This window comes from Ptychodera flava, chromosome 19 (assembly GCF_041260155.1).
Source record: "Ptychodera flava strain L36383 chromosome 19, AS_Pfla_20210202, whole genome shotgun sequence".
Classification (NCBI taxonomy): domain Eukaryota; kingdom Metazoa; phylum Hemichordata; class Enteropneusta; family Ptychoderidae; genus Ptychodera; species Ptychodera flava.
In genome coordinates, this window is record NC_091946.1 from 15,162,431 (window position 1) to 15,168,430 (window position 6,000).

The window sequence follows — 6,000 nt, forward strand, 5'->3', positions numbered from 1 at the left end:
TAATCACTTTTTTGAGTGTCGATCTTTCAAACAATGCCATTTTAGAATGAGGGTAGATAATGCAAAATAAAACATTGAGTTTTGTCCACATATACTCTTGTTCAAGTGAAATAATAACATTTTGGAAAACAGCGTCAAGTTTTTGACTTAAAATAATTTTTATCATCAATACCAAAATTGAGGTTCTTTACCCAAAATATACAGCAACTTAATCCTTCCAGTAAAGTACTGCTACCGTACTAAACTTTAAAGTCTACGCTGCTGGCAGCATGCAGCTCCACCTTAAATATCGCATAGCCATGCAAATAAGTCTGAATTTGTCGAACCATATTTGTTCGTTTCATTCTTAATTCATTTGTCGTATATAGTTTGCGTTTTATAAGCAAGTTTTTTACCATTTTCATACCATGACTTTTTACCTCTATCGGAGAAGTTATGTGCTTTTGTACCATTGAAGTAGCCAACAATGGCTGTTAAGTAATCTATATTAAGAGGTCAGGTATACCTTTGAGTATACTTTCTTTGCCGCCGCTTGTTAAGGTAGATTTGAATTCTGTAAAAGCTATTTGTATTGTAGACACCTGACAGAAACAAAGTGTCTATACTCATTCAAAAACCAGCATTGACGTCTGTAGGACCACTCCACTTTGGGGGAACTGTTCTCCATAGCTAAGCGCAATACTTCATTCTTTATATCGCCATTGTCATCAACACTGACGCAGTCAAATATCACAGAGGATAAGCAACTTTTCCCGCTTATCATGAACTTAATCGCAGGGACTATCAAATCTTTAATAGCAGATATTAGAACCGTTCCTAGATTTGCTTCAGTCATAAAGCGGTTCACATGATCCTTATTGAGTAACCTTACGGTAAAGACTTTCAGGGTTGATGCAGCTTTTAAATCGCGCTCTAGTCCATGGTATTCAACCCAGTGGTTTGGCGCATCTATGTCCTCATCTAACATTACAGTGAGTGACTTAAGCCGATTATTTGATATTATCATGTCACGCAGACCATGTGTTCCTGACAATGCGAACCTTGCCTTTTCTAGATTTCGATTTTTTGATAGGTTTGGGAGTATGCTGCGGTGGGGAATGATCATTAAATTGTTTGAAAGGAATGGGTAATTCCAAATACCGAATCCAATATTTCTAAAAGCTAAGCTTGCGCAAGACAGAGCTGCGTCACTTTCCTTAGGCAGATTCTCCAGGTCCTCTTCCTCACAAATAATCTGAATATCTACATTACTGGTCTTCTTTGAACATCTGATGAATTCAGACATGCCACTTAAACTTTCCACTTGTTTATCCGAACAATGAACAAAGAGACCAATGGTTTTAGGCCCAGTTTCTTGGATGAGTTTGAAAGGTATGAGTTCAGCTGACGAATAAACATTCAAGAGAGCTAACCGAAGACGACTGACGCCAATGTTGTTTGCTGTTTGTATAACCTCGTGCAGTCGCTCCTGAAATCGATCTTTTTGAGGCTCACTTGTGACTCTAGCCAGCGAACTCATAGGTGGAATCTGATACCTTGGGAAACAGCCAAAAAACAAGTCCTCCAGACAGTTTATTTTCGCTATCAATTCAGCAATGTATTCAGCCATTTTCATTATATCATCGACATTTGGGTCGATACTGCAAATAGACAGCGACTTTAGACTTTGGTTACATTCTATCAATGAATTTACTTTTGCAAGAGGACTCATCTTGTCAATTTGGCAGAAAACTTTCTCTTCTTTTGTATTGGTTCTGTTCCTTCCTTTCAGTAACAGGACTAGGTCTTTGATACTTTTCTCTTCCTTTTGGCCCGAGCCACGTTCTCCCTGATACTTAACGAGGTTTAAAAGCTCGCAAAAGCTCTGTGAATTACACTTTATAGCCACGGGTGGTTTTTCCAAATCATTGAATAGAAAAGACCAATCTTGCCAAAACATTTGACTATCATACTGAATTCCGACACCTACGCGCTCCGGGACTGCATCTGAGATTACTGACATGAATTTGCTACCGCTGCCGCACTCATGAAGGCATTCAAAACAGAATTGGAGAAGAAAGAAAGCGTGCGAAAACTTTCGTAATCATCATCGCTTCTTTTTTCCTGAATTCTTTGTAGTTTATGAGCAAATATCTCAAACAGTTTCGGTGCATCGGCTTTCAACAATCCAGACAGAAATCGTATAGTAGGGAATTATTTTCAGGGGATTCCATCATTCGTTCAACAAAATTTCTTACATCCGAATCGCCTTGTATCACCTTGCTAATATGCAAGGCCAAAAAATACTCCTGCCATGTGCGATGAATGAAAAAATATATATTTCTAGGTTGGGTCCGAGAAACACTGACGTCTTGAACAAGAAATCCTAACTTTAATGAGACTGTGTCTTCTATGTCATGATCAGTAAACTGGAGGACCTTCTCCTCACGTTTTTTAGAAGTATACACGCGATGTGTGTCTCGAGCTAGGGCCAAAGCAACTTTCTCTGCATTCTGTCTACTTTGACCCTGGTCTCTGTTACAGAATCTTGATATGACGCAGTCGTATATCTCTGTGTACAAGTCAGTAATTTTTTGAGGAAAGCTTAGCTCCCTATCTTCATCACTTGCTACATCTTCCCAGATGGCACAAAGAAACGACACATTAAGAGGATTACAAAGTAAAGTTGGGTCAAATTCGAATTTGAAGTTCTTCACTTCTTCTATCAGACCATTAGCAAAATGTTCCCTGCCTTGAAAATATTTCTGCATATACAATTGATATTTCTCTTCATCAAACCCTTTGATACCAAACCAAAGGTTGCAATCTTCCAAATCCTTCTCCTGCTCATGTGGTCTTGTGGTGATCAGCGCTGTACAGCTATACAGCAGCTTTTGGCGGATAATTTGTCCAACAACGGAATGTTTTGTCTTTATATCGGCGATCATTTCATCATACCCATCGAAAATAAACAAGATTGAGTCAGTTTCATTTTTTATGTAATGGCGAAGTTGTTCTCGGGTAAACTTAAAATCGGCAGGAAGTAGTTGATCAAATACTATGTCTTCGATATTATATTGGTTTGTTTGACAGTACTTTAGCTGTATGAGAAATACCGATTCAAATTGTTGCAATTCACCACAAGACCAATCATAAGCTAGTTTTCTACAAAAAACTGACTTGCCCATGGCGGGGTCACCCTTGACAACTATTCTTTTACAATATTCGCCCTGACTAAATGATGTGAAAATATCAGCTTCTCTCTTAACGTTTTCGCCTGTGTTGAAACGTGACGCCCCAACTGTTTTCTTGACCACCAACTGAGTGTAAACTTCTTTCAGGCTTATTTTGAAATTAGGGTTCCATGGCAGAGGATTAAAATGGGCAAATTTAGTCTTGTAAAGCTCCTTAAGGTGTGCAGCAAGCTGACTTATGTCTTCTTTGTTTGGTTCTGAAAAGGAAACGGAAATAAATTGTTTACTACTTTCACTAGTTGATCTTTTATGACACGTCAAATTCGAATAGTAAATTTGGAAGGTAAAGTATTATCAAGAGCTTCATGAACAAATCCATAGCTTAAAGTACCATAATGTTCTCATTGTGGCTGTAAGGAGAAACCTAGGGTAAACTGGAATTGAAAATGCCTTTTGACTGGTGTGCCCATACGTAAGTGGGAGGAGTGCTAGGGGGTTGTAGTTATCGTATGATTCTGTAAAATATACCTAAAGCTATTTTCACGTCATCAGCTAAGTTCTCCAAGCCTACTTTTCTCAGCAAATCCTTCAGCAGGTCTGTGTCATCCAGCTTGAGAAACCTACGCTCAATCATTCTGTCGAATAGATCTTCTGGCGTTCGTATTTTTCCAAATCTCCCGCGGACATTGACTTTGTCGTGGGGTTTAACTGACCAGAGTACAGAAGATGTTCATTTTACGCAGTTTTTCTGTAAAACCAAAATTAAGTTTTATTGGTTAGTTGATTATTTATTTATCATTTGTCAGTTTGTTTTGTTGCTTGCCCCAGTCCGAAAGCCCAATAGAGTAACGCAAAACTCATTGTCAACATGCTGATGAATGAGTTCACAGTCACAGAAGGAGGAATGAATTATTAGCTTGAAAGCAACATATAATGCTTGCACAGGAGACACGTGCAGCAATAAACACAACTTTTTTCCTGATCTCTGCATATCCTTTATAAAAGTCAAGATATGTTTACGCATAAAGTAAACAAAAGACAGTACACAATGGGCATTAACCTCAATGTCTAAACCACGTCGTCTATAGATAAATCAAAAAAGTCTTCTAGAATATTACTTACCCTTCACGGATGACAACTATGAGGATAGTGATAAAGATTTGTGCAAAAGTAATTGACAGAGCTTAGTAGCTGTTTTGTAATTATACAGGGGAGAGACATTCGTTTAACCGTCGCAAAAATCAGTACCTGTTGTAGCTGTTTTAAGTAATGTTCTGAAGACTTAGATGCAAAATATGATAAGAAGATTTCCGAAGCGATATAGATTTCTACACAAATACCGTAAATGTATCTGGTGTTTTGGTTTATACTAAAAGTAACTCAAAGTAATTCGCGCCTAGAAAAGGAGCGTGCTCAAAAACTTTCCTAGAGCAAACTTTCAACCATTCTCTTTTAAATATAGTTGGTCACGGTGCAAATTTTGGTACTACAGAAAGAAATTAATCGAAGATTTACCGATATTTGAAATTCAAAATTTCTAATATGGTGAAAACGTTATTTGATCCCAAAAATTAGTAAGCAAAAACTACATTAAAACTTTGAGATATGTGTCCCTCGGCGCATTCTACCATATCTGCTATCAGCCATAGTATAGAGCCTCAAGAATTCTCGAGGAACTGTGAATCAACGCACACTGGTAATATTTTGTCTATCTCAATGGAATTCTCTTCCACTTCGCTTCACAAAAATTGCGGCAGCAAATACATGTTTTGCTATGGTTGCGTGCTCTTAGAAGCCTGAAACACAATCATTTGCCAAACATACCGCAACGAGAACATTAAGCACACAAAATTTCTTCTTTCTTAGTTTAGGTAGTACGCGCCTCGAAAGTGAAAAGACTTAAACTTTTGCTCAAACTTTTCTCAATGAACTTCCAACCATTCTCTTACCGAACCAACAACAAAAATCGGGTGTCACAGTGGCCGTGCAAAGTTTGGGACTAGCGAAACAAATTAACAAAGTTTTTGCGATATTTGAAATGTAAAATGGCCACCATCCCTGCGTTTACTATATATACTGAAATTTGCCACTCTTGCAGATTGCAAAGCAAGGGAGGACTGACACAATTTTACTCGTTAAAGTTTAAGTAGTTCACGTCTACGCTCTCACATTACGCCATTACGTGCATCTGCTCTGCTCACACAAACATCTATTTTTACAGTAAAACAGCTATATGTAATAAACAATCATACTGCAAAATATCCATATACAATACCTTTTGTGATATTCTTTGCAATGTTAAGCAGCATTACTTTAAACGAATCGAGTGATGACGCCATCTTTATGTAGCTTCAGTGATCTGCCGGTGCGGGAGAGTTTGCGCTCAGCTAGATTCTATACCACATACGTTGCAAGCTCTGTCACACGTGTACTAATCAGAGTGAACAATGTAGGCTGTTTTCGTAAGCACAATGCCAACCAATCGTTAGACTTCATTCTCACTTCCACGTGATACGGGTGGCCAATAATATCGATGGCCCCTACAGTAAAGGTTCGGGTAACGAAATTCAATCACGACCTATGTTAACCTTTTACCGTCGGCACAGAACAAAGGTGCACGTGATGTTTGCAAACGATGGCTATACAGACCGTGTGACGTCAACCCCCTTCCCAACCCGCCAACCAAACGGCGGTGTAACATAACGGCTATACACGATAGAATGATTAATGAACCGCACATGTTTTTCGTGTATGATACGTGTGATATATATACAACAGTAACAACACAAGTTAATATCTTCTGTAATTTCTATGCATTCTTTATCTC

The 6,000-nt window shown here is 38.3% G+C and overlaps 1 long non-coding RNA gene across 1 annotated transcript in view; it reads right to left on the reverse strand.

Moving 5' to 3' along the window:
• The window catches only part of LOC139118247 (uncharacterized), a 98,257-nt gene extending 92,671 nt beyond the window's left edge, over nucleotides 1-5,586 (reverse strand). Inside the window, exon 1 of the long non-coding RNA XR_011548649.1 lies at nucleotides 5,449-5,586. This is a non-coding gene — a long non-coding RNA (uncharacterized lncRNA). The remainder of the gene's footprint in view (nucleotides 1-5,448) is intronic.
• Between the last annotated feature and the right edge of the window lie 414 nt (nucleotides 5,587-6,000).